The sequence below is a fragment of the Herpailurus yagouaroundi genome, unplaced genomic scaffold (genome assembly GCF_014898765.1).
Source record: "Herpailurus yagouaroundi ecotype Mexico unplaced genomic scaffold, PumYag 199, whole genome shotgun sequence".
Taxonomy (NCBI): domain Eukaryota; kingdom Metazoa; phylum Chordata; class Mammalia; order Carnivora; family Felidae; genus Herpailurus; species Herpailurus yagouaroundi.
The window spans coordinates 11,273,955-11,286,037 of NW_024412430.1; the positions used below are offsets into that span (position 1 = coordinate 11,273,955).

General features: G+C 43.0%; 1 long non-coding RNA gene across 1 annotated transcript; it reads left to right on the top strand.

The window, feature by feature from the left end:
- The first annotated feature begins 8,320 nt into the window (after positions 1-8,320).
- Positions 8,321-11,632, top strand: LOC121013564 (uncharacterized). The gene is made up of 2 exons (XR_005782775.1): positions 8,321-8,833; positions 10,551-11,632. It is a non-coding gene; the product is annotated as an uncharacterized LOC121013564 (long non-coding RNA).
- The last annotated feature ends 451 nt before the right edge of the window (positions 11,633-12,083 follow it).

Below are 12,083 nucleotides of genomic sequence, written 5' to 3' on the forward strand. Positions count from 1 at the left end.
GTTTTTAGAGATCCAAGCAGTGCTCATCACGTCCACGTCTTTTAGTTTTTCTCTCTCTACGTCTCTCTCCTCTGTATCATTTATTAAAAACCAGACGTATCTCTTTAAAATGTCTTTTAATGTGGTCAAAAAATATATGTAACGTTTGCCATTTTAACCCTTTGTAAATGTACAGTTCAGTGGCACCACGTACATTCACACTGCTGTGCGACCATCACCACCATCTGTCTCCACAGCTTTTTTCATCTTCCCAAACTGAAACTCTACCCATTAGACACCAACTCTCCAGTCTCCTTCCCCCCAGGCCCTGGCAACCACGATTCTACTTTCCACTTCTACGAATTTGGCTTATTCTAGGTACCTCATATAAGTAGAATCATACAGTCGGTCCTTTTCCAAATGGTTTGTTTCACTCAGCATCATGTCTTCAAGGTTCATCCATGTTGTAACATGTGTCAGAATTTCCTTCCTTTTTAAGTCTGAAAAATACTTCGTTGTATCCATATCTGATACATTCTGTTTCTCCATCCTTCCATCGGTGGATATTTGGGTTGTTTCCTCTTTTAGTTCTTGCGAACAATGCTGCTGTGAACACGGGTGGCCAAATGTTTGTTGAAGTCTCTGCTTTCAATTCTTTGAAAGTATATACCTAGAAGCGGAATTGCTGGACAACAGATACATCTTTTTTTTTTATTGCAGAAAATTTATAATATGCACAGAAGTAGAGAGGAGAGCGTAAGTAGCCCCAGGCACCTTTCACCCGGCTTCAACCATTACTGACCTGTGGCCGGTCTTGTTGCATTCATACTCTACGCCCTTCACCACTGGCATAATTTAAAGCAAATCTTAGACATGATAGCATTACATTCATAAATGTTTTAGAGACTATTTATAGCAGAAATGATCTAGATATTTCTTAGGAAGAAATGTACATTGTGTGTGCCTAATTATTATTATTTAAAAAAATTTTTTTAATGTTTATTTATTTTTGAGAGAGACAGACTGTGAGCAGTGAAGGGGCAAAGAGAGAGGAAGACAGAATCTGAAGCAGGCTCCGGACTCTGAGCCATCAGCACAGAGCCAGACGCGGGGCTCGAACTCACAGACCATGAGATCATGACCTGAGCCGAGGTCGGACACTTAACCGACAGAGCCATGCAGGCACCCCCTGAGTGCCTAATTATTAAATATTAAATTATACCAATATGGATAAATAAACACTGAATATCAATCATTGTTTGGAACTGCTCAAAGAAGCAGCCTTTTAAATAAATATTTGATCATAGGGGCGCCTGGGTGGCTCAGTCGGTTAAGCGTCCGACTTCGGCTCGGGTCATGATCTTGTGGTCCATGAGTTCAAGCCCCACGTCAGGCTCTGTGCTGCAGCTCAGAGCTTGGAGCCTGTTTCAGATTCTGTGTCTCCCTCTCTCTCTGACCCTCCCCTGTTCATGCTCTGTCTCTCTCTGTCTCAAAAATAAATAAACGTTAAAAAAATTTTTTAAAAATTTGATCATAAAAACTTCCTTTTTTTTTAGGTCTATTTATTCATTTTGAGAGAGAGAGAGATCTGGGGAGGGGCACAGGGAGAGGGGGAGAGAGAGAATCCCGAGCAGGCTCTGCGCTGTCAGCACAGAGCCTGACACAGGGCTCAATCTCACGACCCCAATATCATGACCTGAGCCAAAATCAAGAGCTGGATGCTTAACCAACTGAGCCACCCAGATGCCCCTATCATAAAATCTTTCAAACATACTACAAACTAGAGAAAATTGAACAATGAACTCCTATGTGCCTATCACCCACCTTCAATGATTATCGATAGCAAAATGGTACTCCTGTTAAAAATGTGGGCATTAGATTGTACAGATGCTATTCTGACACTTTATTCCTGGGGAGGAAAGAACAGGGACGGGAAGAGAACTGACAGCAGAAGAGTCCTTTCAATTCTGGAAAGGTTTATTACTCACCCCTAAAAGCACATACTTTAAAATGACTGAATCTTTGCTATAATTGCTCATAAATATCAGTCTGAGTTCTCAGCCACAATATGATTTGTGGTTTTTCTGAGCTTACTTGTCTTCCCCTGGGCCTAAATCTAGGTGACTCTCAGCTTTCCCAACGTACATGGTTACTTACAGAAAGAACAAGTTGATATTTAACTAAAATCAATGGCTAAGATGTTATTTCTCCCTTTATCATAAGCACAGAATATGTGTGGTCAAGAACTGATCCTGTATAGGGTGTCTAACGTTTTATTCAATGAGGAATTTGTATAACTTTAGAAACAGATGCATTTCCCAGTTATTTTCACAAATGAGTGTATCACTAAGCTTTTGTTGCAGGATAAATCACCCTCAAAATTTAGTGGCTTAAAACAACCACCATCAGGGTGGAAGGATTTTCCTTATTGGATATCAAAACTTAGTATATGTCATTGATTCTTTTTTTTTTTTTTAATTTTTTAACGTTTATTTATTTTTGAGACAGAGAGAGACAGAGCATGAACGGGGGACGGTCAGAGAGAGAGGGAGACACAGAATCGGAAACAGGCTCCAGGCTCTGAGCCATCAGCCCAGAGCCCGACGCGGGGCTCGAACTCCCGGACCGCGAGATCGTGACCTGAGCCGAAGTTGGACGCTCAACCGACTGAGCCACCCAGGTGCCCCATATGTCATTGATTCTAAGACACATTTTATTATCCTTGAAACTAGGCTGCATAGACCTAATAATCTATAGCACTGTGTAATTACTCTTCACCAGGCATTAGTCAGGACATATTTATTGCTGCCTTTACAAAACTGACCTTGGTCATTTGGTTATTCACCTCAACATCACTTCAGCTAAATAGTGTGCACTGTGGTATGCATGTGTTAAGTGATCTTCAAAAAGATTATACTACATTTCAGCATGAAAATGAGAAGTTATTGTGTACTTATTGTGCACCTGAAAGGTGCAGAAACAGTTCAGTTGGGTAGAAAATTGGTATCAGTGAAACAAATTTTCATTGTTGAAGAACTGACCTCGGTTAGATACATATTTCTTTGCAGAGCTGTGCTTTTAGGAGACCTGAGAAAAAACTAGGTGACACCGTGTTATACTTTCTAACTGAAATGCATGCAAAACCACTGCCAATCACATACTAACAAGGGGTATCAGAAGCTTGACCAAAAAAGTCGTATAACCAATAGTTGAGCACTCCTTTAAAGAAGGACTACATGTGCAATGCTCCTGACAGCTGACAGAAAATCCAAAATCCTATTGGCTCAACAAGCTATAAATCGGTTTCTCTGAGATATAAAAGAATTCCAGAGACAGACTGTACAGGATTGGTAGATAGTAACACAAAGTTATCAGGGATATGGTTTTGTTTTATTTTGCTGTTCTGCTCTCTTTTGCACATGCCTCCTGCCTCACATTATAATATAGCAGCTTCAGATCTGGGCATTACATCCATATTCCAGCTAGCTGATTGGAGGAAGAAATGAAGAGGGAGCAAAGGACAGGTGCAAATGACTTTCTAGAGAGTTTCTTAAAAGCTGCCACACAATATTCATTCTATTTCATTGCACAGAACACATAGAGCCAATCCTAGGAAGCCATTTCTTCCTAGTCGCAAAGAACATTAGTTTGTGTATTTGTTCATGTCTTATGATTCTATCAGTTTCACATTTTGTACTTAAGTAATTGAGTATTCTTCTTTATTACCAGTGAGGCTTCTATTTTTGAATTTTTTTCTGACTTTATAAGCTTTCTTTTACTTAGTATTTGCTTGCTATATCTTTCCCCATTTTTCTATTTTCAGCTTTTCTAGTGGTAGTGTTGTAGATGTATCTGTTTTAAGTATAGTTACACTTTGAAGACCCAACTCATTATCTATCTTTAATAAGACAATTTTAATACATTTAAATGTATTGTACTTGTTGATTCATTTGTACTTGCTTCTACTGCTATATTACATATTTTCTCTTTAGTATCCTTTCTCTACTTTTTCCTCTATTCCAGACTGATGAACTGACAAGGTTTTCTATATTTTCCCTTTCTGTATCCCTCTACTGGCCTGTACACTCTACTTGCCTTCCCATACTTTTAACATTACTGTCAACGCCACCCAATTTTTTCCCCATAAATATTGAAACTTACTTGATATTTCTATGCTACTCATGGACTTGGAAAAAAAAACCTCACCACAATTTGCACATAGTAACTCTTCGCCCATCTCCCACCCCTTCATGTTACTGTTGACCTGAACTTAAATTTGCCATTTCATCTAACCAAAAAAAAACAGCTGTGCTCTTGGGTTTACAAGTACATAGTGTATATGACAATGACAGCACAAAGGGGAGAGGTGGGGCTATGTTCAAGCAGAGTTGCTATATTTTAGGAGAATTAAGTCAGAATCAATTGGAAGCAGATGGCTAAAAGTTAAAGATGGATATCATAATTCCTAGAGCAACCACCGAAAACAAAATCTCAACACTCAAAACTCTGTGGCAAATCAACACAGGGCACCAAAAACACAAATAGTGAAGGAAAAAAATAGATAAGCTAGACATTATAAAAATGAAAAACGTGCTTCAAAAGATACCAGTAAGAAAGTAAAAAGATAACCACTAAATGGGAGAAACGTGTGCAAATTGTGTATTTGATTAGAGATTTGTATATAGAATATAAGAAGAACTTTTTACAACTTTTACAACAATAAAAAGATAACCCAATTTAAAAACGAGAAAAAGACTGGGGCGCCTGGGTGGCTCAGTTGGTTGGGTGTCCGACTTTGGCTCAGGTCACGATCTCATGGTCGGTGGGTTCGGGCCTCGTGTCAGGCTCTGTGCTGACAGCTCAGAGCCTGGAACCTGCTCCGGATTCTGTCTCCCTTTCTCTCTGCCCCTACCCTGCTCACACTCTGTCTCTGTCTCTCGCATAAATAAATAAACATTAAAAAAAATTTTTTTTAATGAGAAAAAGATTAAAATAGACATTTCTCCAAAGAGGATGTACAAATGGCCAAATAAACAAAAATGCTCAATATCCACTGGTGATGTAAAGAACTGTTGGATCACTATATTGTACACCTGAAACTAACACAACATTGTGTGTTAACGACACTGGAATTAAAATAGAACAATAATTACAAAATAAACATTAAAAACACATTAAAAATAAAAACGCTCAGTATCATTACTCGTTAGAGAAACACAAATCAAAACTACAATGAGATCCCACATCACATCCACTAGGATGGCTAGAATTAAAAAGATAGACAAAAACAAGTGTTGGCAAGAATACAGAGAAACTGGAACCCTCACACACTGCTGATGGAGTGTAAAATGGTGCAGCTGCTTTCCAAAAAATCTGACAGTCCTTCAAAATGTGTAACATAGCGTTACCACAGCACCCAGCAATTCCACCTCTAGGTATATGCCCAAGAGAAATTAAAACTATGTCCACGCAAAAACTTGTATGCAAATGCTAATAGCAGCATTGTTCATAATCGCCAAAGAGTGAAAACAGTCCAAATGCCCATCAGCTGATTAAGAGAGAAATAAAATGTAGTGTATCTGTACAATGGAATGTTATTTAGTAACAGAAAGGAATGAAGTACTGATACGTGCTACATGAATGACCTTTGGAAAGATCATCCTAAGTAAAAGCAGCCAGATACAAAGGACCACATATTGTATGATTCTAAATGTCCAGAATATGCACATCCATGGAAACAGCCCCTTCTTCCATCTTCCTCCCTGGAGAACTCGGGCATATAAATAGCTGGATCTCTAACGGTGACCTTGAAAATGGAAGCCAGGTGACGCCTCCTTCCAGGTGCCTGTAAAACCACTATACCACTATACCATCTCCAGAAGCGCTGCTTCCCAGTTTCTTTTACTGTAGAGGGAAGAAAATTCTGTTTAAGTCACAGTTATTTCAAATTTTCTGTTATATACAACTGAACCTCATCTTTACTAATAACTCTACTGAGACGATGGCAGGAGGGCATGTATGTAGGGATGTGGTTAAGAGAGGCACACCCTCAATATCAATAACAAGTCACCAGACAGACACTGTCAAAAACAGATAAATTGAGAAATAACAACATAACCATACTATCGACAGCTCAACGTGTTTGAAAGCCATTGCCTCAGAGAGCAGAACTGGGGAATGGGGCAGGTGAGGCAGGGGCTATTTTCTTTTGTTATAGGTTTTTAACAAAATATTTTATTTTTTTAAATTATATGCATGTATTACTTTGATAACAATCAAAACTCACTTCTTTAAAAAAAAATGGCAAATCCAGCACACAACAATTTCTCTAAGAATGCAGTTCTTGGAATCTCAGCGCTCAACATCTAGGGCAGAAACTCTGAGCCTTTTCTGTCACCAACTGAATAGCAGTTAAAAATTCTAACTCTGATCCCACCTCTGATCACCAACTAAGATTCCGCACCCAATTCTAATGTTTGGGGTTGGCGGGGGGGGAGTTCCCACACCACCAGGCAATTCTCAGGCACCAATTGAGTGCCCCACAATCTAACTCAATTCTGATGCTGTCTGCCTGGAGACGGCATCATATCCATAGGTTAAAGGCTCAGTCCTCCAGAGAGACAGCCCCCTCCCTGCTCACCTCAGGGGCCAGTCTCAAGCCCAGGTGTCATCTGTGCTTCTGACCCACTGGCTGTAGATGGACCTCCACTGTTGGGTTGGATTAATCTGCTAGAGTAGCTCAGAGAACTCAGAGAAACATTTTGCTCACCAGATGATGGTTTATTATAAAAGGATATAATTCAGAAAGTCAGATGGAAGAGATGCACCAGGCAAAGCGAGGTGAACAGGCACGAGCATCCAGGCTCTCTGAGCACGCCCCCCCGCCCTAGCACTGCTAGGGGAGCACCAGCCCGGAAGGTCTCTGCAACCCTCCTTTTCTGTTTTTGTTTTCATTTTCATTTTATTTTCGGAGGGGTGGGGGTTGCTGTCACTGTCTTATTCTTTACATAGGCATGTTTGGTTGAATCATTGCCCATTGGTGATCAATTTATTAACAAAAGACCTTTATCGATCGATCGCTCTTGTTACTTAGGAAATTCCAAGGCTTTTAAGAGCTCTGTGCCAGGAACAGTGGATAAAGACCAAATACATATTTCTTACTGTAAATCACAATACCACACCAGTCCTCTTTTGTTCTTGTTTTTGTTCTTGCCGTGCACCTGGCTATTCTCTAACATAAGGACACAGAATGGCTATTTACCATTTAAGGGTGACCCACTCCCTGTTCCCAGAAACTTGATGTCTCAAACCTTGAAGATGGCTTGGATTTAACTACATCTCACCACAACACAATGGTCCCAATACTGGTGAAAGTATTAGGAAGAAACTATATCAGGGCAGGGGGTGCCATTCCTTATGCAAGTTCTCCACATTTTCTCCTCATTCTCTTTTGCCCCTGGAAAATCTAGGAAGAAAATGAAGTAACGTATATTTTCCTGTTATGACACACATTTATTGAATCCCTCCTTATGCTCACCACAGGAGCTAAAATGGAAGAAAAAGAAACCACACCTTCTTTCAAAGAGCTTAGAGCCTAGAGGAGGAGAAATACCATTCAGAAGGCAATAATCAACATTTTTTTACAATGTGACAAATGATTTGCTAGTGGGAAAGGTAAACTGCTGTGGGAACCCACAGCAGGGCCCCTAACCCAGCCCTAGGAAGCATTCCTGGAGGAGGCAACATTTAAGATAATACCTAAAGCAAAAAAGAACAGCACTAGTCAAAGTGGTTGAGCTCCTGAGGAGGACTGATTATATTGAAAGAGAAAGTGGAGGGGCCTAGGTAGCTCAGTCAGTTGAGTGTCTAACCTCAGCTCAGGTCATGATCTCACAGTTCATGGGTTCGAGTCCCACATGGGGCTCTGTGTTGACAGCTTGGAGCCTGGAACCTGCTTCAGATTGTGTCTCCCTCTCTCTCTGCCCCTCCCCTGCTCACACTGTCTCTGCTCTAAAAAAATACAATGTTAAAAAAATTATTTTTAATGTAAAAGAAAGAGGAAGTGGAAATCTGGGGGCTACCAGGAGCCTTTAGTTTAAGAAGGAAAACTGAGGGGAGACAGAAAGAGCCAGAGATAGAGACACAGAGAAGTCTAGAACACTGGAGAAGTTGCTCTTCTGCTGACAAGAAGGCGATGAAAAGAACTTTTTACTTGACAAATGTTTTACAGAGGAAATTTCCACAAGTATAGCATTGGTTGTCTCCACACTACTTCCTAGAATGCTCTAAACCTGAAGCTTCCCTACCCCTTTCTAGTATTGGCTTCCGGAACTCCCAGAGTCCAGGATTCTCTCATTGCCTGCAGATGTGCGCATGGTGCACATCTCAGCCTGGGTCTGGGCATGAGAGAGGGGGTGTGAGGAGGAAGGCATTGGAGTGATGGATGGAGGCAAGAGGCCTGACCAAGAACACCTGGAAGAAGCCCGAGGAAAACCGCAGAACGTGCCAACAGCCCTGACAATCTGAGACTCTGTTCCCTGGCCATGCAATTTTCTACATCCAGCACCCAAGGCTTGAGTGGGAATCAAGAGGAGGCTATGCTTGTTGAAGGAAGAGTCGATAACGTACCCAGGCCCAGGCCATCCACTCTCCTCTACTATGGCTGGGGCTGGTGCCAGCAGAAGGCTACCTGAGAGTCGCCGTGTGGGGAATCCAGGGGGTACTTCTGTGTGAACTCTTGGCTGAGGCGCAGCCCAGAAGTCTCAGTAAAAGGGAGCAGAAGCTTCTGCCTCAGCCTCCTCTCCTCTCTTCTTCGGACCACGTCTCCCAGACCCTTTTGTCCCTCCATCCTTGGGTGAGCATTTCCCCGCCACACTCCAGACCACGGTTCAGGCTATGGAGTCACTAAGATACCATCTCACCCGTTTTCAACATCTGGTGCCTACTAACCACTCAATAAATCCACTCGGACTATGTGAATTAACACACTTGCAGACAGGAGACTGAATTTCTAATGGCATCGCCTGCAACTTGTGGGCCCCTACCTTTGCAAATGGGCATGAAAACAGAAATGGGTCAGAAAGTGTGTAAAGGCTCGAGGCTCCTGTTCACAGAGCGCCTTGGAGGTTTGCAACCCTTGTGCTCCCTCTGGATACCAGTGCTCTGACAGCACAGCACACACCTAGGACACACAGAATGTCACCTACTGGTCAAGCTTGAGACCCATCTTTAGTCTCAGATCTTGGCCAATAGCCCAGCCCTCTCCATGGTCCCCTTTCCACACGTGTCACTGGAGCTGTATACGTGAGGCACGATGAACACACGTCAGAATGGGGCAGACTTGGTCTCTGCCTCCGTAGAGCTCTGTCCTTCAAGTTTGTAAGAAAATTCAACTTTTTTTTAAATGTTTTATTTATTTTTGAGGGAGAGAGAGACAGAGACAGAGACAGAGCATGAGTGGAGAGGGGCAGAGAGAGACAGAGACACAGAATCCAAAGGAGGCTCAAACTCACGAACCTCGAGATCATGACCTGAGCTGAAGTTGGACGCTCAACCAAATGAGCCAACCAGGCGTCCAGAGGATTCAACTATTTAAACTTAAGGTCTTGGGGCACCTGGATGGCTCAGCTGGTTGACCATCTGACTCTTGATTTTGGTCATGACCTCACGGTTTTGCGGGTTCGAGCCCCACGTCGGGCTCTGTGTTGACAGTGTGGAGCCTGCTTGGGATATTCTCCCTCTCTCTCTCTCTCTCTCTCTCTCCCCCCCCCCACCTGCCCCCTCACTCACACTGTCTCTGTCTCAAATACATAAATAAACTTAAAAAAATTTTTTAAGTAAATAGTACACTTGAGGTCTCTATAGCAGGCCAGGGTGTTTCAGCCAACCAGTAAACATTTTTGAACTAGGCTCCTTCCTACGGCCTTCCTTTTTCTTGGACTTTCTCTCAGCAATTGCTCCGGGAAACTGGAACAAACGTCTATCCTAGTTTATCACAGTGGAGCCAGCCATGCTCCTTCCCGACATCATCACCTTTCTCCATCTCAAAGTATAATTATTGAGTCTTGGAAGCACCTCGATGAACTCACTTAGTGACCTGTGTGCAAATGTGGCAGGTTATATTTTCCCAAAGTCACCCCAGTAAAATTTCCAGTCTCACCCTCTTCCAGAACCTGTCTCTCTTCATCAAAAAGCAGATTCTAGTTAGTCTCCCTCTGAACCTGAGTGGGACTGATGACTGCTTCCGTGGATAGAATGTGGTAGAAATAATGACTTATGACTTGTGAGGCGAGGTCAGAGGAGATAGAATTTCTTCCCTGCTCCCTCTTTTTTAAAAAAAATTTTTTTTTCAACATTTATTTATTTTTGGGACAGAGAGAGACAGAGCATGAACGGGCGAGGGGCAGAGAGAGAGGGAGACACAGAATCGGAAACAGGCTCCAGGCTCCGAGCCGTCAGCCCAGAGCCCGACGCGGGGCTCGAACTCACAGACCGCGAGATCGTGACCTGGCTGAAGTCGGACGCTTAACCAACTGCGCCACCCAGGCGCCCCCCTGCTCCCTCTTTTGCAGCGCTTGCGTGGGGAACACAGCCATCGTGCTCTGAGGAAGTCCAACCCAACTTGCAGAGAAACCACATGGAAAAGTGGAAACTCCTGCTGACGGCCAGCATCCACCTGCTAGACGTGTGTGAATGAGCTCTCAGATGAGTCCAGCCCCCAGCCCTGATGACCTCCAGCTGAGGCCCCAAACATGGGTTATAGGCTTAAAACACATAAACTCCCCGAGGCTACCGAGCTGGGCAGGGGTGGAGCTCACCCTGCAACGGTAAAACCCTTTGCCACTTTACAAGAGCAGGCAACTGTGCTGAGAAGGCAGAGAATTTCACTGGTTTCTCCCAGCAGTTCTCAGAAAATGCAAAAATATCCTTTTGGCCTCCAATCAAAAGCCTCTGAGGAAAAAGTCCCCAAGTGCACAATAGAGAATTGTGTGGCAAACGCGGATCCAGGACTCCCAGTAGGAAGCCCGGCTGAGAAGGAGCATTCTCTGGGACCCTTAATAAGCCTCTCCAGCCCAAGTTACTTGTGTGATTACGCAGCTGGCAAGATTACAAGAAACATATGGAAAACAGAACCACAGACCAGCGGCACACCCAGGAGCAAAGAACAAAACTGAGCTTTAGGGCTGTTAAAGCGGCCCTGGCAGGGAGCACATTTCCCCGCGGCCCCATCGCTGTCACCTTCCTTCATCAGTCAGGCGCCTATTCTTAGTCTGCAGTATCTCAGCTGTGACCAAAGAGAACTCTCAACTGGCTGAAGAATTACAGGGGCCCAGAATAGCACATACGAAGCTGGGCAATGCAAGCCAGCAGGCCTTGCTGAATTGTTCAGTGGAACAGGGCGGCTAGGAGGGAGACTCTGTGGGTCCAAGAGCCTGCCTGTAACAGGACCCTGCTTTTTACCTAGGGAAAAGGTTGGAATAGCCGGCTTGTGGCAAAAACAATGCTTTAGGGAAGGAGAAGCAAATTCAAAGGCAAGAGCTCTTACACAGAAGCCAGAAAAAGAGTCTTTGTCCATTTATTGCCTTGTATTCGTTTTGCCAGATTAAAAAAAAAAAAAAAAAAAAAATGGAGAGGCACCAGGGTGGCTCAGTTGGTTACGTGTCCCATTCTTGATTTCAGCTCAGGTCATGATCTCATGGTTTGTGAGTTCGAGCCCCCCGTCTGGCCCTGTGTTGCTAGTGCAGACCCTGCTTGGGATTCTCTCTCTCTCTCCCTCTCTGTCTTCTCTCTCTGTCCCTCCCCCTCCCCTGCACATGTGCACTCATTCTCTCTCTCTCTCTCAAAATAAACAAAAAAATTATAAAAAATAGAAATCATTTTGTTGTCTTGTAGCTATAAAATTAATGTAGTCTCACTGTAAAAAACTCAGATGTGAAGTATAAAAAAGAAAGTAAAAAACCACTGGTAATTTCATTATCTAAAGCTTAGTGATATACATTCATTTTTTGGTGTTTTTCAGGATGCAACTGGTATTTGCCACCCAGAAATTTTTCTCCTTCCTCTAGGAAAAGTTTCCCCAAACTTCTTTTGAGACATATGCTCCC